Source organism: Callorhinus ursinus, unplaced genomic scaffold (genome assembly GCF_003265705.2).
Source record: "Callorhinus ursinus isolate GAN/ISIS: 27379988/994484 unplaced genomic scaffold, GSC_fseal_2.0 scaffold10, whole genome shotgun sequence".
In the NCBI taxonomy this organism is placed as follows: Eukaryota; Metazoa; Chordata; class Mammalia; order Carnivora; family Otariidae; genus Callorhinus; species Callorhinus ursinus.
Window position 1 is genome coordinate 34,094,079 of NW_027397072.1, and position 24,646 is coordinate 34,118,724.

General features: G+C 36.8%; 1 long non-coding RNA gene across 1 annotated transcript in view; it reads right to left on the bottom strand.

The window, feature by feature from the left end:
* Positions 1 to 24,646, bottom strand: part of LOC141373503 (uncharacterized) — a 344,341-nt gene that overhangs the window by 206,365 nt on the left and 113,330 nt on the right. Inside the window, exon 4 of the long non-coding RNA XR_012379568.1 lies at positions 9,989 to 10,131. This is a non-coding gene — a long non-coding RNA (uncharacterized lncRNA). The remainder of the gene's footprint in view (positions 1 to 9,988; positions 10,132 to 24,646) is intronic.

Consider the following 24,646-nt stretch of genomic DNA (forward strand, 5'->3'; position numbering starts at 1 on the left):
ACTTCCTCATTATGTTCCAATATATATATACATAGGAAAAGAAGTTCTAGATTGCAAACTACGAGTACAAAAATGAAAATCGTAACATTGGCTTCCTGCTTGAATATTCATATTTCAAAATTCTTTAAAAAAAAAAAGTTGCAATACAATGGAACTAACCAGCCAAACAAGGAGAAATGTGTCTGTGTATCAACTTACCATTCAAGTATAACTTCATCAAACCGTTCACTACATTTTCAAATTCTTAAGAACAAAGACTTCCAAGCTGGTGACCTCATTTACCTGGACCAGGATAAAACAAAAATACTATCTATCTATCATCTATCTATCTATCTCTCACCTTTACCTTCATAAACTATTATAAACTATTTAGAAAATGACTAGCTACCTTCCAATTCAAACTGGCATTTAAAATAATGAAATCATAGGGTCACCTGGGTGGCTCAGTCGTTAAGCGCCTGCCTTCGGCTCGGGTCATGAACCCAGGGTCCTGGGATCGAGCCCCGCGTCGGGATCCCTGCTCCACCGGAAGCCTGCTTCTCCCCCCACCCCCACAACTCCTCCTGCCTGTGTTCCCTCTCTTGCTGTCTCTCTCTCTGTCAAATAAATAAATAAAATCATAAAAATAAAATAAAATCATAAAACCAGAGTAATCTCAGTTTTCTAGTCCCTGCCCCTATCCTTAGGCAAGCAGATATCCAAACGTTCCAACCAAAAGGCTGGCTATGTTATTTTTCAAATTCTTTAAGGGAGATATTCTATAGCTTTCCTTTGTAATACATGCTGGGGGTTAATTTAGGAGTGTATACTTCAACTTCATATTTTGGTGGAAGATAAAAAAAAAAGTGAACTGTATCACTTTTTATAAAACATTATGGTCAGGAATGAGGGCATTTGGCCTGCATATAGGATTGCTTATCACTAGTTAATGTATCATTATTTACTCACTAGAATGTAAACACCACAGCACAACTGACTTTGTTTTCTTTCCTGTACTTGGGACAAAGTAGGTATATCAACCCTCTACTGTCACAATAAAAAATACTCACAAACTCAGATAACAATTAGTTTGGCTCATCTAATCGGGACTTGGCTGGTGGCTCTGCTTCAGGATGTTCGAGTAAATAAGCAGTGGATACCTGATGCTTTCTTCACTAATGATGAACCATTGTTGCATGAAAGGCAAGTCAACTATTGCTAGAATAATATTATATAATAGAACACATGAAAACTCAGTGGCTTAAAATATAAATAGTTTTCTCCTCCTCACCTAGTGTTTGTGGGTCAGCTTTTAGGCTATGAAATGGCTGGACTTAGTTTAAGTCTTCAGGTTGGGTTCAGAGCCACTTTACAAGTCTCCAGACTCTCTTCAAATGAGCACTATCTAGGCATGTTCTTCCGAAGGCAAATCTAGAAAAAGAGCCACACTACTGCATTCAGGCACATTTAAACTCTGTTCACGTCAAGCCACTCAAAGCAAATAACATGGTCAAGCCAAAGGCAACAGAGTAAGGAAGTGTACTCTACCCCAAAGACGAGCTTAAAGGGAGAGAATATTTGCTGCCCAATACTCCAATATATTACAATAGGCACCCACATACATGTTGTTGAAGGTAACAACCACAATAGATAACATAAAGCATTTACTGATCATTTGCCGGTGCCAAGCACTGGGCTAAGTAAGAAAAGTGACACTTAATTTGATCCACAAAAGACCCATTTGAGAAAGTACTATAATTATCCACATTTTACAGACGAGAAAACTGAAATTAGGGGGCTAGAAGTCATTTCCCAACTACACACAGGTTCTAAGTGTCTGAAATAGTATTTGCACCCAGCTGGTCTCACTCTTGAACATAGCAGGCAAACCACATGATAACAATATTATGATGATTTAGTCATTCCCACAACCAGACTCGGCAATCGTACTTTCTGAATATATGAAATATTTGTCTTTATTACCTGATATGTCTGTTTGGTTGTAGACAAATATAGAACATTTGGACTCACAGGACTTCTAGTGTTCAGGAAAACTACTGCATTCTGTTTAATTGGGTCGTTTGGGCTTCCTGCCATTTAGACTTCCTCCAATCTTTGTTCAGATCATCTGCCACCTGGCTAATCTTTAAATCTATGTGTCAGCTACTAATCTGCCTGGTCTTACAGTCAGTGATGATGTTCCATAAATATCACTTACATGAGTTAGCATATGCAACTCAATCAGGTATTTCTCAGATCTCCTAGAAATATCAACATATCCACAGTAACAGAATGACGGGGCAAGAGAACAGAAAGATCCTAAAGTAGGCGGAAAGTACAGACCACAGAATAGCAGAGGTGTGAGGGAGGTAACTTTTCCTACACTAGAAAGGAAAAATGAGGTTAGAAAAGTTGGTTAGTTCATCCAAGGTTGCTAAGATAATCAAGTCTCAGACCAGGGTTTATATGATTCCTAAAATGATCTCATCTACTTCTCTGGATTGCCTTCCATATAAAGCCGTAATCCAATCTGGCTCTAACAAGCCAGATTTTACCTTTATCAGTCACACATATAAAAAAATCTCTCTCTTTAAATACAAATATAGGTCAACAAACTTATAAAGAGTGATACTCAGGAAAGCTATACTCATTCTCTCTCTCCCTCTATAGTCATAAAACAGGAAAATAACCGTAAAGAGAGAATCATAATGTGGTAGATATTACATGAGGCTCGTTGTCAAAGGATAGGAGTTCTGCCAAAACTAACTCTGTGATTTGGGAAAGTTACATCTATCGTTTTTCCGTACCTCATAGCAATTTCACTGGACCATCACTATCTTACTTGTGATTTTTTTTCCTAGCCCCCAAGTCTATTCTTCTTCAAGTGTTCCTGCTTTTAGTAAATGGTGTCACTACCACCCACCCACTGCCTAAGCCAGAAACCTATGAATCTTTGCCACCTCCTCTCGCTATTCTACCACCACCAATTAGTTAGTAATTCCTACATAGCCTACCTTCTAAATATATTTAGAATATGTCCTCTTCTTCCTTCACCAACTGTCACCACCTGATTCAAGTCTCAATGCCAAGGCAACCACCTTTTCACCTCTTTCCCTGCATCCACTCTCACCCTCTACAGTCCACTCACCACAAAGCAGAGTACTGTATTCTGTGAGTAAAATGTTGCCCAAATCGAGTCCCCTTTCTCTGTGAAACCCTTCAAAGCCTTCTCATTGCCTTAGGATGGTGTATAAAATTCTTAACCTGATCTCTGTCTATTCATCCTAGTTTCTCTCTCTAGCTCCCTAGCCTCAATTTACAACTCGCCTCCCACTATTGCCCCTACAGCCACACCATTTTTGTTTTGTTTTGTTTTCATTTTTCTCTATGTGTTCTCTCCTGCCTCTGGACACCTATGTATGTTCCCTGTGTCTGGAACTATTTTGATCTTTCACCCTTCACTTATTGTGCAGTGATAAATCTTTTCATCCTTCCATTCTCAGCATAATGCCACGTTACCAGGAAAGCACTTTTTCATGCCTCAGACTAGAAGAGATATAATGATATTAAACTATATCCACAAATTATTTGATACTCCTCTTTGCAAAAGGTAAAGCCTAATTACACTCCTTCTCCTCCTGAATGTGGGCTGTCCTTAGTGACCTGTTTCACAAACAGAATATGGTGGAAATGACATGGAGTAACTTATGAGACTAGATCACAGAAGCTATTGTGTCTTCCCTATTGCTATCTCTCTTATTAGATCATTCACTCTCGAGAAGCCAGCTGTCTTATGATGAGGACTCTCAAGCAGTCCTATGAAGCCAACGTGATGAGGAACTGAGGGCTCTTGCCAGTAGTCACGTGAGTAAGCCACCTTTAAAGTGGATCCTTCAGGCAAGCCTCCCATAACAATATCCCTAGTTAACTTCTTAACTGCAGTCTCATGAGAGACCCTGAGCCAGGACAAGCCAGCTGGGTGACTGTCAAATGTCATGGTGAAATAATAAATAAGTGTTGCTTTAAGCTGTTATATTTTGGAGTAATTTGTTATGCTGCATCCATAACTATCTCAGTGTTCCTAGGATATGTGTTATTAGGCATATTCATTATGTATTCATAATACATTTTATAATTATAACTAAATTATTATTTTGTAATAATTTATTTAATAAATGGCTCCCCTGCTTGAAAGTAAACTTCATGGAGGTAGGAGCTATCATTTTATCCCTCTTCACTCCTAGCCAAGACAGAGCCTATGAAAACATGATACTCTAATATTAAATATTTAACTGGATTAATATATATGAATTAATAGGTATGCTAATGCTACAGATAGATATAGATCCCTCTGGTTATTTAATGAGTGCTATTTAAGTGACTGATTTATTCATTATGCAAAATTAGAAAAATAGATATCCTTATGGCAGAATGATTACAACTTCTATTTTAACAGTGCCTTCTGGTAATGAGATAAACCAGTATATTCCTATAAATATCTGAGAAATGATACTTCCAGCAATAAACAGAAAAAGCAACAAAACCAACTCAGAGTTTTGAGAAAGATTTATAGAGTAACAAAAGCATTTAAGGAATAAGTAGTTGTCATGATGAAGTGCAAGGTATCATAAATTCTAAATTCCTACTTTCATAATAAAGAAACCCAATAAACATATCATGGTCTTTTAAAGAGATCATATAGTACTTTTGCAGAATTTCACAGTGGCATTGTAAAAGTGGTATTTATAGTAATATTTCGGGGAATTTCTGATCTTTTAATCATTGACCCAACAAATTAATATTTTCAAAGCAGCCCCAGGGGTTCGATTACATTTGAAAATTCTGTAATGTACTTTAAGATAAAAAGACACTCTGAAGAATTAAAACTCTTTTGCATTAACTAGAACTAGTGAGTTCTCACTAATTTTTTTATTAATTATATTCATGATTATATAAAATTTCTAATAGTAATTTTCCTGTCAGGATATTGGAGCCTCTCCCTGGAAACATTAGATCCAATTATTATACTTTCTTCTTGTCAATATCATTCATTTCCTGACCTCTTCCAAAATCTTGCTCTATAGTCCACAGGAACGTTGGCACCCGGCTAACTGTATATCTCTCATTCTCATTCACTCTCACCATCCCGGGTGAGTTCAAAGCCCCTTTGTCATTCACACATTCAATAAATATTTATTGCACTTTTATTTTGTGCCTTAGCACAGGATTAAGAACTAAGATCACATCATTGATGGGGCTTCTAATGTCATGTGAGAAATTGTTCTTGAACAAGTAAATATTTTATTGCAACTCTCATAAGTACATACTACCTAGGAGAGCAAAATTTTGTTATATATACATTTTCATATATATGTATGTATATATATGTGCGTGTATACATATACATATGGAGAACCTATCCAAAAATGCTGATTAAGATATAACATTAACATGGGTATAATGAAGGTCTGTACGAAGAAGAGTGTTCTATTTTATCTGACAACCCTACCCGGAAGGATGAAATCACTCTTAGTTGAGAATGACTGTATTAAGCGTACGTTGATAAGCCTTAGACCTTCAGTCTTTACAGGCCATTGATCTCCTGAATCATCTCTGAATTTCATATTTTCTCTACTTTATCAACTCAAATTACTCTGAAGTACTCCAACTCAAAGCATAAAATCTCAAGGACTCTTCTCTGATTACCACTTCCTATGCTTCAAGTTCTCAGATTTCCTTAAATCTACCAATCCTGTCCCTAGGCTTTTCTGTGATTTTCGATATTTTGAATTTTTTATCAGCCTGTGAGATCCTATAGTCAACTACTTCAACTAGCACCCTCAAAAAGAGAAAAAAGAAAGATACGTTTACTTTCTCTAGCGCCCATCTTGTCAAGTCCCTAGCCAGGATTAACCCAGTTTACCTTGGTCTCCTTTCTGAGATGAATATCGAGTAATACAACCAAACCAGAGTTCGTCTTCCTGCTCCTCTGTCCTATCTGCTTCAGATGGGTCCCCACCTCAACTTCTAAACTTGCTCTAACAACTAGTGCAAACATTCTTCACATTCCTCACCCTCCTGATTTTCTTCCCTCAGTCTTACCAGACATTCTTGCCTAATACGTCACAGATAATGTCTGTTATGGACTGTCTCACAGTTTCATTAGACTTTGTCTTGAAATGGCCACATTCCTTTATCCATCTATTTCCTTATTGGATAAGAGCTTAATTCATCTCAAGTTTTTTTTTTCTGAGGCTAATTTTCTACCTCGATCTTATTCGTTTGAATGTCTTCTAAAGATTTTATTCAGTGCTGAGGATTTCAAAAGTTCTGTCCTCATTTTGAGCTATATAGACACGGTATTTTCAACTGATTATATCTTCCCTTATGTTCCATAAGTATATCAGAATTGCCCTAAAATTTACTCATGTGCCAGAGTTGTCTATCTTGATCACTGCTATCAAGCCACAACCTGGGTTCAGCCTAATGATATCTCTTGCCCACATCCCTTACACATCCAACCAGTCAGCAGACCTGAATCTACTTCTATTTAACATGTCCATCCGTTTCCTCCCCTTACTGCTTTTAGACCTTGTTCTGACCTCAGCAGTCTTTCACAACTCATTCCCAATGACATCTAGCCTCCATATTCCCACCAAAGTGTGTGTACCTCTGTGTGTGTGTGTGTGTGTGTGCGCGCCACTGCTTGGCACTCTTGCATACATGTCCATTACCTTCAGAAGAAAAATAAAAACTTCATGATTAAATCCTTTCCTGCATTTCTCATCTAATACCCTTCCCTTGCTCACCATGTTTTAACCATAAAAAATTACTCAGAAGCACCCGTTTCATATTTACCTGCCTTTATAGGCATCAACTCTCTGCAGTAATAGTCTTTCAATCCTGTGTTTCCAGGCATCATTATCCTTCACTTTCCTTCATTCTCTTAGTCAGCCTCACATGCCCTTTATTCACACAGATCTTCATTATACTCATTTTTACGTTATATTTTATATTCTATTTTCCCATTAGAATACAAGCTCCCCAAGAATGCATATGTTCCAATCATTTCAACTAGTGCCCACTATATAAGAGGTATTTAATAAATATTTATCAATCAATAAATCAATCAATAAACAATTTGGTTGCCATTACTTTCTTCCTCTTACTAATTTCTTTAGTCTCTTCTATTCCTTTTAATTCTGTCCTTCTGACCAAATTACACACTCAAATATATTCTAACCCTAAGCACATGCAAATACATACACACAGACGCAGACATTTCTTCCTGATGTATGACTGACTTCCCCATTTAAACTACCTTTTTAAGTTCCTCTTACATTTAATGACAAACTTAGTTCCTACTTCTTACTTCTCAGAATAATTATTTACAAATTATTATTCTTTCTAACCCAATATCCATTTTCACCATTGTGCTGAAAGTGATATTAAGAATGCGTGAATTATTTCCTAATTGCCAAATCCACTGACTTTCTTTGTTCTCATTTCACTTACCTTCTCTGCAATATCGGGCACCTCCCACCCATGACCTCATGAGAGTGTATTCATTCCCTCGTTCATCAAGTCATTCAATAAATATTTATTACTTACTCTGTGTTAAGCACATCACTGCGTACTAAATATATAACACTCAGCCATCAGAAAGGATGAATACTTAGCATTTACAACAATGTGGATGGAACCGGAGGGTATTATGCTGAGATAAATAAGTTAATCAGAGAAAGACAATTATCATATGGTTTCACTCAATATGTGGAATATAAGAAACAGTGCAGAGGAACATAGGGAAAGGGAGGGAAAACTGAATGGAAAGTAATCATAGAGGGAGACAAACTATGAGAGACTCTTAACTATAGGAAACAAACTGAGGGCTGCTGGAGGGGAGGTGGGTGGGGGGGATGGGGTGACTGGGGGATGGGCAATAAGGAGGGCACATGATGGGATGAGCACTGGGTGTTATATGCAACTGCTGATTTACTAAACTCTACATCTGAAACTAATAAAATTGTTGGCCAATTGAATTTAAATAAAAAAAATAAAGATATAACAGTAAGCAAGATAGCCTTCTTGCTTTCAGAAGGCTTATAGGCTATAAAGAAACTAAGATTATTAACATAGCTCTCTATTATCATCTTTTTTCTCTGTTTCTTTTGCCTTTTTCTCTCTCTATTTACATGGCAAATGAAACAATTCTTCTAAATTCCAATTTGAAATTTTTCTCACCAAATCATCTTTCCTAAGATGACCTTGTTCACAAAAATTTTAAATCTTAAAACATTAATAATTCACAAATATCCATCACCTATCCCCAAGCTCCAGAATGAGTTACAGCTGACTGATGGATATCCTATTTCACTGGAACCTCAAATTCAAAGTGACCTAAATTAAGCTCAGTATCTTGATCTCAATCCACTCCAAATCCTCTACTTACTAACTCAAAGTGGCCATTACTTTTCTGGAAGGCAAAGCTTCTAAAAACTTTGAAGTTATATTAAACTTTCTTCTGTTTCCCTCTATTTCCTTAGGCTAGTGGTAGGTAGAATTCTAAGATGAAACCCAAGACTGCTGCACCGGGTGTACACACATTCTCTCAGTTACTCAGTCAAACATCAATCTAGATGCTTGTATGAAGGGATTTTATAGTTTAATAAGGTAGCAAAGCAGCTGATCTTAAAATAGGGAGATTATCCTAATCAAGTTAGTCCATAAAAGGAATTAATTTCTTTCTGATGGAAAGACTGAAAAAAGTAAGAAGAGATCTGATGTGAGGGAGATTCTCCATTGCTGGGTTTGGAGATGGAAGGGGCCGTGTGGCAAAGACGACTGGCAACCTCTAGGAGCTGAGAGCAACCCATTTGGTTGACTGGGGCAAGGAAATAGGAACCTCAGTCCTACAACCACAAGAACCTAATTTCTTCTACAAGCACCTGAATTTGAAAGAGAAGCCTAAGATTCAGATGAGAAAATGGCCTGGCTATGACCTTGATATTATTAACCTTGTAGATTCTGAGCAGAGGACCCAGATAAATCTACCTGTACTTCTGACCTACAGAACTATGAACTAATAAATGGGTATTGTTTTAAGCTGTGAATTTTGGGGTAATTTGTCAGGCAGCAATAGAAAACTAACATAGCCTCTTTTTTTTTTTTTAAGATTTTATTTATTTGAGAGAGAGAGAGAGAGCACATGAGAGGGGGTTGGGTCAGAGGGAGAAGCAGACTCCCTGCTGAGCAGGGAGCCTGATGTGGGACTCGATCCTGGGACTCCAGGATCATGACCTGAGCCGAAGGCAGTCGCTTAACCAACTGAGCCACCCAGGCGCCCTAACATAGCCTCTTTTTGAGATGGATGTTAATTCTCCTGTAACTAGCTCTACAATGTTTCCAGAACATGTGAATCTTCCCTTTTTTTCCATTATCATTGTCACAAATTAGCATTCAAGAACTTATCATCTCTCATGCAATAACTAAAAACCTACAATGGCCTTTCTATTAAAATATCTTCTCATCTTTTTTTTTTTTTAAGATTTTATTTATTTATTTGACAGAGAGAGAGACAGCGAGAGAGGGAACACAAGCAGGGGGAGTGGGTGAGGGAGAAGCAGGCTTCCCGCGGAGCAGGGAGCCCAATGCAGGGCTCTATCCCAGGACCCTGGGATCATGACCTGAGCCTAAGGCAGACATTTAATGACTGAGCCACCCAGGCGCCCCAAAATATCTATTCATCTTACAGTGTTCTTGGGTAATTATAGTAAGTTCCTCGTCTTTGGTCTCAGAACTTTTTAATAATATTCGTATCATATCATGACAGGTATGACACTTATCCAGATGAGCCCGTAATAGACCTAATTGTATGCTCCCATTCCTATAATAATCTCTCAACACCCTGAGGTTAGAGATTGTCCATTTGGACAGGTCCCTCAATAATGTAGATGGGTTAATATGATTAACTATATGATGCCCAGTGCCCCATATTCCACCCCATTACCTTGTTCAATATGTCCATTTTGATATGATGAAAGGAATACAGAAATTGGAATTATGCCTTCTTAAATGGCTGACTCATCTATTTGGTAGTTTTGTGATCTAAGGCAGGTCACTTGGCCTTTCTGATTTTTAGTTTCTTCATTTCTTGTTACAAAAAAAGAAAAAACAAACATGAGATAACTTATAGGAAAAAACTGAAAAACTGAATCAGATTAGACATTACCAGAATAAAAGTAATCCTGTTACTTTAAGCCTATCATTTGATTTTCCAAGAAAACTAATAAAAATTTCTGGGCCTCCTCAGCAAAATGGGGATAAGGTACAATTTAAAGAGATTAATAACAACTATACAACAGAAATAATTTCATGAACTAGATGCAGTGCTATCTGGTGATATTTCAAGTTAAAAAGTTATGTTTAACTCAAAATTAAGGAATGCTTCCACCTACCAGCACTGTTAATATCACCTGGGCAGCCTGTACTCAAAAGAATTCCTACTGAAAAATCTGTACCCTGATCATCAAGACATCAGCTGGTTAGCCCATCCTTTGGCCTAAAATAAAATGTGAATCTATCATATACACTTGAATGAAAAAGAATGTCCGGGCACCTGGGTGGCTCAGTCGTTAGGCATCTGCCTTTGGCTCAGGTCATGATCCCAGGGTCCTGGGATCGAGCCCTACATCGGGCTCCCTGCTCTGCGGGAAACCTGCTTCTCCCTCTCCCATGCCCCCTGCTTGTGTTCACTCTCGCTGTGTCTCTCTCTGTCAAATAAATAAATAAAATCTTTAAAAAAAATGCAAACATATTCAGGTAAAATGACTGGTGGGGAGGGAGCACACATTATCTGGTTATTAACAGTTTTTTAAAATAAAATTAAGTGGAAGTCCAGTTAAAATCGTTCCTGTTTTTGGCATAATACTGCTGTTGTGTTGATCCTAATATAAAGACAAATGTTGAAAGAGTTTCTTTAAGCCACTCTTTAAAACAACTTTCCACTTTGCTTATCAGTATATTTATTAGTGAGTCATCAAACAGCATAGATAATTATCATGTATTTCTCAAACCTGAACTAACTGCAATAACAATGAGGAATTAAATGCTTCGTGTCATTTTACTCTTGTTTAAAAAATTCTTGGGGTGCCTGGCTGGCTCAGTCGTTAAGCGTCTGCCTTCAGCTCAGGTCATGATCCCAGGGTCCTGGGATCGAGCCCCGCATCAGACTCCCTGCTCAGCAGGAAGCCTGCTTCTCCCTCTCCGACTCCCCCTGCTGTGTTCCCTCTTTCACTGTGTCTCTCTCTGTCAAATAAATAAATAAAATCTTTAAAAAATAAAATAAAATAAAAAAATAAAAAATTCTTACAGGAAGTTGCCTTTCATTCCCCTTTTTTGAAAGCACTGCAATGTTTCTCCACTCATCTAAAAAGACTATGACAACTTCAAAGTCCATTCCAGTATATCAACAGGGAGTCCACCCCTAAAAAAACAATCCTGCTTTTCTATTACCCAATCTTCCTCTATTCTTTGGAGAAAAACCTCTACCTTTAAAAAACAACAAATACAACAAAAAAAAGAAAACTCTATCAACTTATATAAACATTAGATGCCACCAACTTCACTGAAAATTAGAATTATCTAAAAAACCTAAGTGCAACTGCCAGATATTAATAAGTCCTTTGGCCCAGAGCTATATGAATTCCACAGGTATTTTTCTAGAAACACTTTGAAATAAATTTATAAATATAATCTTCAAAATAATCCTAGGAGGTAAAGTAATGAAAAGGTTTTTTACCTAAATCTGCGTTGCTTGTTGAAATAATAATACAGACTAGCAAAGTGTTATTTGTAATGCTCTAGAGAACAAAGCATAGGCGGCTTTCTATACCAATATGAAAAAAGCCCCATACAATTTTGGTTAATTAGTAACTTACCCAAATATCCCTAATGGTATCCAGAGTACCTAAGTCTTCAGTGTTTCTGTATCACTATACTTGTCCTGTAAAAGCTATGTCCCTTTGGAAAGTTCTGGGTTTGTCTCATCCCAATCCTTAACCTAGACCCTGAACTTCATCATATCCTGAGGAAAGAAAAGCTGCTCCCTAAATCTCTAGGAGCCATGTTGCCTTCACTAAATGTTTCATAAAACAAAAAGGGATGGTTATTTTGCACATTACATAGCAAACACTCTAATGGAGACTCGTCAACTATTTCTCTTCTCTCAGAAACTCTTTCTTTATATTTCCCATCTCCTTGACCCCATCCCAATAGTTCTTGTCCTCTGTTAGTCTCTCCCTTCTCTTTTCTGAGAGAAAAGTATCCCTAAACTTTTTTAACACAGAGCAACTCCATCAGGTTCTCATAATCCAAGGTTTCAGAAGACTCCATGCTTCTTAGCCTCTTGCTAGAATTATCAAAGCATTCACCAAACAAATTAGGGCCTCTGTTTAGGCAAGACTGGAACTCATTAAAAAAAAAAAAAGCCTGGAATTCTTTTAACAATTAGATTTTTAAAAATGACCTTCCATACTGATATGTACATTTGATTTCACCATACAGGGTGTCCATAAGAAGATCAAGTAGTGTTGTAGTTTGGTTTTTTTTTCAGTTTTAGTGTATAACCCAAATAACCATAAACCATCCAGATAACCACATTCCATAAAGTTCAAGTGAATTGTTACATGGCACTACATACAAATAAGCATGTGTCTTGGTTACAGTAAACATACACATGGAAGCCTTAAGGTTTTGGAGACATATAACCACCTAAAAGGTTCATCTACATATTTATTTTGATGATTGGTAAATGAATTTTACTTCTTAGTAAAGATAAATATCTATTCTGATTAGGACTGCAATAATTCAACTTGATTGCAGAAATAAAATAATGACAAAGTGGGCAGTATCTTTTCAGATTCTCTTCTCACCCCTACCCTGTATCTTCTATGCTAAATTCACTACTCATCAATTTCCTCATTAGTTACATACTTTCTCCTGAGATGATAGATGAAGGAGAGGTCATAGTCCTGGTACTCAAAGTTTATTCACGACTAAAAAGGGGATAAGCATACAACTCAGGTCATCCTGCATGCAAATATATGTGAAATCATTTATATAAAAACATTAACTTAAATATCACATAGACAGGAATAAATTCTAATAAGTCATCTTCTCTATCTTTACTTTTTATATAGGCAGTTTTACCCAATTCCATAACTTTAATAAAAGCTATATGCTAATAACTCAAATAGATATTTCCAAAACTCCAGATATTGTCTCATTGTTTATCATGAAAATAGTTGATAGGAAGAACAGAGGAAAAATAAAGTGACTGAATCAAAAGAGAGAAATCAGAATGGGAAAAAGAGGTAAAATAGATATGTTTAAAGAATATGCACGAGACAACCATTTCAGACAAGATGGAGTCATAAGGACCAGATTCACTTTCTTGCCTGAAATAACCAAAAATCATGACAAAGTATATAAAATGAAACACACTGGACATTAGAAAATGAAGTACAGTGATCCCAGATAGATGGTGGGAAACAAACAAGTTGAGGCTTTCAAGGACGCAAGCTTTCTGCTTTCAGAGAGTTTCTGGGTTACAGTACAAGGTACCTATCAGACATTGTGAGTTGAAAAGAATAAAAGGAGACAAATGCAGCTAGAATTTGCAGGGCAGGAAATCAGAGAAGAGAGGGCTGCACAAAGAAGGAATGCTGGAGATCCGCACAAGTTCCATCAGGTGTTCAGCAGAGTGCTGACCTGCACGCGGACGTGAAGAAACTACCTGAGGCCAAGGAAAGAGCCACTTGAAAAGATTAAGGGGAAGAGTGTCTACTATTCCATAAAGCTGAGAACAGTACCTGCTCCTGCCAACCAGAAAAGAAACCTTGTAATTCATGGAGTTCAGGTAGAGTACTCAGAAAGGGATGAATAAGTCACAGGAATAAAAGGCACAGCATAAAAAATACAGCCAATGGCATTGTAATAATGTTGTACGGTGGTGACAGATGGTGGCTACACTTGGGGTGAGCATAGCATAATGTATAAACTTGTCAAATCACTATGTTTTACACCTGAAACTGATGTAAATTTTGTGTCAACTAAATAAAAATATTAATTTAAGAAAAGAGTAGATGAAGATTATTTTACTACAGAATAATTCTTAATAGACATATGTGTGGAATGTGAGAAACTATGTTATTCAGAAAGAAAAAAAAAAACAGAAAGGACTTGCTTCAAGGGTGTGTAGTAATTCACTCTAGAACAGTGCTTCTCAAACAGAGATGATTTTGATTCCCCAGGGAGACATTTGGAACTCTTCACAGAAATTTTTGGTTGTCAAACTGGAGTTGGAGGGCACTCTTGCATTAGGTGGGTAGAGCCCACGGACGCTACTAAACAAATGAGCTAAATGAAAGAGCGAAAAAAAGATTAAAAACAAGGAAGAGAACATATCATCTGTGAGCTGTGGACAGTGAGCCGCTACACATGCATGTAATAGAAGCAGTATTCTTCGGATTCCACATGGAAAAATTATATATAGATAAGAATTATTAAAATGTTAAAACTGAAGCAGCCTAATGCAGATAGACTTGAAGGCCCTGAAGGAGAGGAATGAACAGAGTAGAGACAGAAAAATATGTAAAGATTTAATAGCCAAAATCTTTCCAAATATAATGAAACTATAAACCCACAGATCTAAAAAGGTCAAGACTTACAAACATGAGGACAACTACAGTAGGGCACATTAGAACCAAAGACAATGGTAAAGAGAAAACCTTAAAATCACCCAAAGGAGTGAGGGATGAGACATGCTTTAAGGTGCTAACAGTACAAATACTTGTCCATCTGGAATTCTATAATAAGCAGAAATATCTTTCCCTTCTGACCTTGTGTAAGGGAGACATTAAATTAGGGATAATATCAAAAGCATGACCCATAAAAGAACAAAATTATAGACTGGACTTCATCAGAATTTAAAACTCCTGCTCTTTTAAAGACAGTGTTAAGACAATGAAAAGACAAGCCACATACTGGGAGAACATACTTACAAATCACATCTGATAAAGAACTCACATCCAAAATATTTTTTTTAAAATCATTCAAAATTCAATAATAAAAAGTAGTAAGATAGGGCCAAAGGATGGATAACAAGCACAGAGAAAAATGTTCTATGGGACGCCTGGGTGTCTCAGCCTGTTAAGAGGCTGCCTTCAGCTCAGGTCACGATCCTAAGGTCCTGGGATAGAGTCCCGCATCCGGCCAAGGAGCCTGCTTCTCCCTCTGCCTGCCACTCCCCCTGCTTCTGTTCACTGTCTCTCTCTCTCTCTCTCTCTGATAAAAAAAAAAAAAGTTCTATGTCATTAGTCACTAGGATGATGCAAATTAAGCGTATAATGACACACTGCTACCCACCTCACAGAATGGCTAAAATTTAAAAAGACAGACACTACCAAGTGTTGCTGAGGATGTGGAGAAACCAGAACTCTGATACATTACTAGTGGGAATGAAGATGACACAATCACATTGGAAAACAATGTAGCAGTTCTTAAAATATTAAACATATACCTGCCAACAGACTCAGCCATTTCACTCCTATGTATTTATCCAAGACAAATGAAAGCGTCTGTTCATACAAAGACTTGAATACAAATGTACACAGCAGATTTATTTGTAATAACCAACAACTGGAAACAAGCCAAATATCCATCAACAGGTGAATGATAAATGAATTCTGGTACATCCATACAATGAAGTACTCCTTGGCAATAAAAGTGAATAATTCTTTGACACATGACAACATGAATGAATCTCAAAATAATTATATGTTAGTATTGTATATGACAACTATTATATATTATAAAACCAGGCCAAAAAATATTTGATTTCTTCCAGTTATGTAAAATTCTAGAAAACAAAAATGAATTTATAGTAACAGAAAGCAGAGCAGTGTGGTTGCCAGAGGTTCAGGCAGTGAGGATGAGAGTGACATGAAGAAGAAATTAACAAGTAGCACACTGGCACTTTGCGGAATTATGGATATGTTCATTATCTTCATTTTGTTGATAGTTTCACAGGTGTATACATACATCAAAATACACTTTGGGGTGCCTGGGTGGCTCAGTCATTAAGCATCTGCCTTTGGCTCAGGTCATGATCCCAGGGTCCTGGGATTGAACCCCACGTCGGCTCCCTGCTTGGCGGGAAGTCTGCTTCTCCCTCTCCCACTCCCCCTGCTTGTGTTCCCTCTCTCACTGTGTCTCTCTCTGTCAAATAAATAAAACCTTTTAAAAAATATATACTTTATATATGTGCGTTTATTATAAGTCAACTATACCTCAATAAAGCCGTTTTAAAACAAAACAAAATATGGAGCTGGGTGGGAGATTAACAGAATTGGTATATGGTGGTCTTGATGATCTCCAAATTTTAAGCCTTTGTTTAGAACAGTGATCTACCACAGGACTGTCACTTGGAGAGGGACAATGAAGACTTTTGTGTATAATCTACTAAGAGACATTACTGGAGATTTTTTATATTTTTAATTTTCTTAATTTTAAAAATTTCTATTTTTTTGTTTCTCTGTTCTTCCCAGTATGCTTTGCCTCTTCTTCATCAAAGTTAACACTGGTTTATTAGGGAGTAAGAGGATCTGTTTGGGAAAAAAACACTTCCCTGTTTTGAAACATGAACATATGGAATTAGTGGAAAGGATCATTTTGTTTATTTCTAAGGAAGAGAAAAAAAAGTCTCCTAACTTCTTTCTAGCAGTTGGTTCTCATTATAATGCACAATCTTCCAAAGCATATTAAACTACCTGAAATCAGTTTAATTTTTCTATGAGAATGAATGAGTCAATATGTTCCTCTTATTATTTCAGGAAGTTTCTAATTCATAGAAAAATGAACAATTTTCTGGTCATTTTTCTCTGGAATATTTTAGTTTTATATTATTGTGTCACCACTTTTTTACATGATTTTCATGCATAAAGTCCTAAAATGATCTGAAATAGGAAGACAATAAACCTAAAAAAGATTGAAACAGCTGCTTGTGCTGGGGTTTTGAAACGGTAAGCAAACCTGATCTGCTCTGGGACCTTCTTCCTGCCAACAAATTCTGGCACTCTTGAGTCAAAATCTGAAATTCTATAATTTTAAACTGATTCTAACACACCTGTTGACAAATTAAATATCTTAGTTTCATCAATTTACTCACTCATGTACTCACTTCTTTTACTCGGGGTCAACGGAGAACCCACTTTGCCCAAAATATTTTAACAGAATCCATAAACAGTTAAAAGGTGAAAGTTCGAGGAGTTCTAGCTCCTCAGGGAGTTTCAGGTCTGGTTTGTGTATATAAGACAAATGGTAAAGAAGCAAAAGTAAGTATGTGAAATCAGCACCCAAATGATTATACAGTTTTAAAAAACAAAAACCTAGAAATGGAAGTAAAAAAGAATGGAAAAGAATCATAAAGTAAACTTATGGTATAGTTACCTGTGTTAGCTAGCCTTGAAGATGGCTTCCAATAATCACCCCAACCCCCACATTAGATAAGACTGATCTATGTAATGAATAGGATATTGCAAAAAGAAAAAGCAATGGCTCCTGTCCTTGGAACACCTATCTGCAGGACGCTAGCTGCCATGTTGTGAATACACTTAAGTAGCTGTATACAGCAGTCCATGTGGTGAGTAATTAAGGTCTCCTACCAAAAGCCAGCACCAGCTTGACAGTCACATGAGTGAGCCATCTTGGAAATAGATTCTCCAGCACTAGGTAAGCCTTCAGGTGACAACGGTTACAACCTGTATCAAAAGTGCAAACTGATAGAAGACCCTGAACCAGAACCACCCAGCTAAACCACTCTCAAATTCCTAAACCACAGAACCTAGTGAACATAATAAATATTTAGTGCTATTTTAAGCCACTTGAGGATAATTGGTTATATTGCAATAGATGCTTAATGAAGTTAGACATAGCTTGGAACCAAAAGTTGGCTCTATTACCTGTGAGCATGGTCAAGTCACTTAACCTTGTCTAAGCCTTATTTTACTCAAATGTGAAATAGAAGTGTATCCAACTGTGAATATCTTATTATGTCACTGTAATAAATAAATAAAACCATTTTGAAAAAAAGAATTTTGTAAAACTTAGGACGTCATGATTATCACTACTGCCTTTCTTTATACAGGAATTCAACATTTTCTGTTAATTCTTCTATCTCCTAATTTGAGTAGGGAAGCATTGTCTATGAAGTGATCTAAACTCCACAGAGGAAAGATGGTTAACAGAGCAAATCTTGGGTAAGGCTACTTCATACATGTGTGTCAGGTGTAATGTTAAGGGGTTGATGGGGACCAAGTAACAAAGAACAAACAACACAGCCTGTTACCATAAGAGAGAGAATTTGAAAAACTGTGAGAGAACAAACATGGGGAAATGATCTATCTTCCTGCAATACTTTGAAGATTCTGGGAGGTATAAAATTGGCTTCATATTGGTTCTGTTGCCACATTTCCATTTTTCCAGGTTCTTACTTCCTGTTTTCTGCTACTTACTTCCTCTTTCTTCCTCTGCATGAAGGAAGAAAGTCACTTTTCACAGGGATTCCTTTATAGTTAAATGTTTCTGCACTTATCACCTAGATATAAAACCTTATAATAAAATAATAATAAATAAATAATAATAAAATTGTGAGTTGTTTTTTTAAAGTGGAGAATCATTTTGTGATTCCTCTTACTCAGAGAAGTATTTGAGGCCTTACCATGTTTTTCTTTCTTTCTCTAAACTATGCCTGAGGTTCTACAATTTGTATGAATTTCATCTCTCCTGTTTCTATAGGCTCTTTCCTTTTAACCTTTGTTAGTTATATTCCAGGTCCTCATTTGCATCTAAAGATCATAGGACTAAAAATTTTGCTCAGCTCTAATTGCTATTGTCCTCTTGATTAAATACAGGGTCAGATGATCGAATTGACAAAACTCAATTTTTTATGTATCATGCATGGTATAAATCATCTCTGCACATACAGTTGTTACTTAAATGTGAGACTACTACTTGGGAAAACGGTACCTGTGTTCATTGGTATAAAGAATAAAAAATATTGTGCTCATTAACACTGTTGCTTTTTCAGCTTCTGGACCTCCATCAACTTTCTATCTCCTTTGGACTCTGAAAAGAATTAACTCATTAACTCATAATATATGTCATCACTCTGTACACAATGGTCTATAAATTTCCAAGATTAATGTTTCATGTTTTCTTCTTGGTGACCTGGAGACTATGAATTGACAAAATAGCCAAAATTGATTTGACTTAGAAATTGTTATAAAAATTTCTTCTCTTTTCATCTTGTTAAAGATGTACCATCCCTGTATCACACAAAGAGGATTTATAGGAGACAGGGAAGGAAAAACAGGAAGTAAAAGACATTTCTCTTGTATTCAGGTTGTCCCCCAACCCCTTTCCACCCCTTTCTTTGATGCAAAACAGGCTTTGCTGTGTCTGGGAGTATAGGAGGATGTTAAATGTGCAGTCTCATTGACTGTGGAAGAGTCAGGAAGGAGGGGTTTATTTTTGCTTTGCTTTGCCCTGTGTTCATTTTTCCTGTTGCATAAGCTTCTTATCTACATTAATTTTAGCCTCCGAAGATGTTTTGCATAACACAGAATTATAATGTAGTGTCTAAAATAGTGCTGCAAACCATAGTTTCAAATACATTAGGAGGATGAATCATTTCCTTAACATGGGCCACTGTGTTATTTGAAATGATTACTTATGAGACCAAAGCAATACATAATTAAGCAGCATGTGACAAGCAAAAAAGAAATCAAGGAAATTCAGACAATAAATGCTTCTTCAGTTCTTCATAGAGGACAGGAGAAATCTGCAGCTCCTTCTCATTTCCATTTTGAAAGAAAGGGGTGTTGAGTACCATAACTATGTGTTTCAGTAATGAGTAGAAAGATCTGGGCCACAGAAATGAAAAAATGGGCTGAGGCCGATTTACATCACTTTGGACTATGAATCCTCTACAAATCTATTACTGGGTATACATTATTGTGTTGAATCTATTTTTCTATTTGAGTTTTACTTCTTTTGTGTGTGTGTGTGTGTGTGTGCATTTTTTTTTTACCCCTCTTGAAAAAGCTTCAAAATCAAAGTTTGTGCCAACTGTGAACAGCAAGAGGAAAGGGAAAAAGGTTAGCTATCCCTAACACATTCAAGTTTGTAAGAGTCTTGGATGTTTCTTCCAGGCTTTCACTCCCAACAGCTACACCAGTACCACCGTGAATACTAATGACATGTAACAGAGGGCATCAATCATGGTCCATCCAGGCGAGGGACGTAACTACATACAAAGTAACAGTCCCTCTGGCTCAATGAAGCCTTCTTAAAGAAAAACTATTTGCATTCAAATTCAGATAAGCTAGCAGAGAGCATGTAAAGGAGGAAAATAAGAGTTCTCATCTGAGTCTCAGAAACGAGGTGGTGTATTTTTAGGGGCGAATACTGGTGCAAGGAACCCCTACCATCTGATTTCTCTTTCTTCCCCTGTTTCTTGTGCCCCGTCAAAGTCTTGGGCACATACTGTTTACTGAATGAACTTTAGAAGAAACATCATAGGAAATAAGGCATTAAACTGCAGAAAGAGAAAGCAAAAGGTTATAACAGCTGGGCTTAATAAGATTTAGATCAGCAAATATTTTTACTGCAATCTTCAAGGTTTGCTGCCAGCCTATGAAGTTCAAATTAATATCTCTGTCAGACTTAGGCCTCATCTTTCTGCCATCTTCTCAGACTATGTGTCTAATTTCTATATATTCCTCTTTTCTAAAGATAAATAAGTCTCAGATGTTGTTTTGAAACTCATTAACTTTGGGACCAAAGTAATGCAAGGTGGCACTATTGTAAAGTGAAACTATAGCTCATTATTGTAAAAATACACCACCACAGCAGCTACACCATTGGGATGAAGCTCCTGATGAACCTTGAAAAACATGTCAACAGAGACCCCAACTAAGAGCAAGTCGCAACATGTTATAACACTAAAGGAGAATATGTAACTTATTCTAGCATACAGCATTTCCCGTAACCTGCTCAGGCCTCTGCTATCATTCAAGGCCTTTCTGAAACCCCACTCCTGCCATTAATTTTTCCAAACTCACTGCAAATGAAAGTGATTATCAGAGAGTTGACATATCCACATTTTATATGGTAATATATTAGATCATGAATGCATAGAATACTCCGGCCAGGGACCATGTATAAATTTAGTTACTAAACTTTTTCCACATACAGGTGAGCCTTTTTTGTCTTTTTTTCTTTTTTTCTTCTCACCATATACAATTTAGACTATGAACTTCTATAGGAAACATAATTTTAGCTGAATTCCTATATCTATATAAGCGAGGAGGTACAGAGAAATATGTCATATTAGTCCAATGTTGCTGCAATAATGCTCTATGACAAACAACCACAAAATCTCAGTGGCACCCAACCACGAGAATATTTTCCTACTCTATGTGTCAGTTAAGCATGGCACTACTTTGGTCTGTGCATCTATAGAGTGCTTCTGAACTTTGTTGCTCTTGGTTCATGCTGGAGCCAAGGTTGAAAGTATAGTAGGTACATGGGCCAGATCTGAAGCTCCTCGAGGGACAAGCCACACCATGTGATGTCTCTTAAGGCCTAAACTCAGTATGTAAACACTGTCCTGTTACCCATGGTCCACTGGATAAATCATGTCTTTGTCTAAGATAATATCAATAGGTTAGGAAAATATAATCTTGTCATGTAAAGGAAAGGCATGAAAGTTGAAAGTATACCGAAAAATATTCTAAATCTACCACAGTCTCCTCCCTTATTCAAAAACATTTACATCTCTCCCATTTGCAGTAAAAAAGCTATCATTCCAAAAATCTCCACTCTCTTCCCCAAAGTCTTATCCAAACATAGCATCAAGTCTCCAAGGCCAGATGTACCTCCTCATGACCAGAGACTTATCAACTAAAAAGAAAAACTATCTGTTCCCTATATAGGCAACATTAAGCAGTGCAAAAGGGACAGAGTAACTCCAGGGAACACTTCCATACAAAAAGGGAAATCCCAGTGGAAAAATGTTACTAGGACCCTTAACCTGTGAATACAGACTGTTCCTTGAATAAGCCCTAGTTCCGCTCTCCCTGGCAATAGTACCTTAATATGTTGTTTTCTATAGTTCACAGTTTCACGTTCTGGAAGATGCTTCATGTGTCGTCCTCTTCCTGGGCCACTTCCAAAGAGCAAATATGCAAATACTCTATTCATTCATCTACTTCTGTGTAACCACCTCAAAATCCAATTGCTTAGAAGAACAATGACTTACTATTTCTCATGGTCCTATGGGCTACCTGACTTTAACTGATCGTTCTTCTACTCCATGTAGTGTTTTCTAGGGTCACTTGTGTAACTGTATTCAACTGGGAATCTGGCTGAGGCTGGAAAGTCCAAGATGGTCTCACTCACAGTCTAGCTGTTGGTGCTGGCTATTGGTTAGGGCAATGGCATTCTCCTCTATATGCTATGGCTCTCATCATTCAGTAGGACTTTATTATGGCATGTAGTAAAGTTAACTGGAGTCACTTTGAGGCTTTTAAATCTTGCTTTTAAGCCCTGTTAGATGAGATCCAAAGTAGTCTCTGACGTACAGTTCCTTTATCCCCACTAATGAGGCAATACCATTCTCAAGACTCTACCAAGACTCATGTATTACAAGTTCCCTCTGTTTTGGCTGGTGGAAATGCAAATACTTCCAGAACAACATGAGCTCTTGGAGTTGTTGAGAACAGTGCTTTCTTGTTCCTTCGCCAACCTCATGGCCTTTGATGAAGATCATGAAGATCAGAACTCAGTCATAATATGAGGGCTCCTCCTCACTTCACATATCTCTGAATTTCTCTCTGTGCACCTCCCTCCTTTCCCATATTTTCCCCTGAAAATTCTAGCTTGGAATCACCCCAGACTCCCTGAATTTTGTTTACAAAACAATTGTGTTCTATTTGTTTACCCACTCACTGCACTGCAGCCTAGAAACTGCTTCCTGGGCAGGAAGCCCAGGAAATTGCAGGATTTCCTTAGTTGGTTTCCTTCTCTCAATAACAGTCCTGCCTATTGTCCCGTGTGTGAAACAGTTGTTTCGCATGTTTTGTCTATTTTTCTAGTTTGCTGTGGAAAGAGGGCAATTAATCCTTCATGACTGGAGCAGACCCTTAATCAAGTAGTTTTCAGTACTCTATTTTATCTACACTCTTGATTAATTACCTATACTTTGTTTTATTTTTTAGTTGCCACTTTACAGTTTTATGAATATGTAACTTTGATTATAAAAGAATACCTTCACATGATATTATTCCATTTTACGTTTAATGTAAGAACTAACAACAACACACTTTAATACTCCCTTCCTATTCCCTCTGTGCTATTGTTTTCATTCATATTTCCCTTCACGTGTTATAAATACTTCAACAGATTATTATTTTTGCTTCAAGAGTAGAAAGTCTTTTAAAGAAACTGAAGATATTAGAGGATGAGAAAACAAGGTTTTTGTATTCATATGCATATTAACCAAGAGTTCTTCATTCCCTTGTATTGATCCAAGCTTCTTTCTCAGATTATTTTCTTCCTCCTAATGGACTCCTTTTTACATTCCTTGTAGTGTAGGTCTACTGGCCACAAATTCTTTCAGCTTCTGTTTGTCTAAAAAAGTTTTTTCTCACTTTGTTGCTGGATATAGAATTCTAGATTGACCATTTTGTTTTGCTTTTTTTTTCAACACTTGAAGATAGCCACCCCAACTTTTTAGGCTTAGTGTTTTCATTATATATCTTTCCCCATCCTTTTAATATTGCAAGGGTTCTGTTGAGAATACAGTAGGCATTCTTACTTTTGTTACTCTGTATATAATGTCTTTTTTTTCTTTGCCTGCTTATATATTTTGTTCCTCTGTATACAGTATGAACATTTTCATTCTAACCTTTATATGCTTATAGTTTGCATGGTAATTTCTTTCTCTGTCTGTACTTTGAACATCCTGGCTGTGTATGTATGGGTGTACACACACACACACACAACACACACACACACAACCTCTTGAAGCAGCATATAGTTGGATTTTGCTTTTTTTATTCAAGCTGAAAGTCTCTGCCTTTTAATTGGAGTGTTTCCACTAAATTAATTTGGCTGGATTTACCACTGTTTGTCCTGTTTTGTTGTTGTTGTTCTGCTGTTCTTTCCTTCCTTTTTTAAGTTAATTGAATATTTTTATAATTCAATTTTAATTATCTACTGGCTTTTTGGCTATACTTGATTGCATTATTTTTATAGGTTACTCAAGAGATTAGAGATCTCTTAACAGATCAGAATATATATCCTTAACTTTTCAGCCTACTTAGTATTAATAGTTTATTATTCACATAAAATATAGAAAGCATACAACTATATATGCCCATTTATCCCTCTAGTCTTTCATGCTATAGTTGTTATATGCTACATCCACATACACTGGAACCTTATAATACACTACTATAACTTTTTGTATTAAATAATCATGTGTATTTTAAAAATAATAAAAAAGTTGTCTTTTACATTCACTCATACATCTTCATTCCCACTG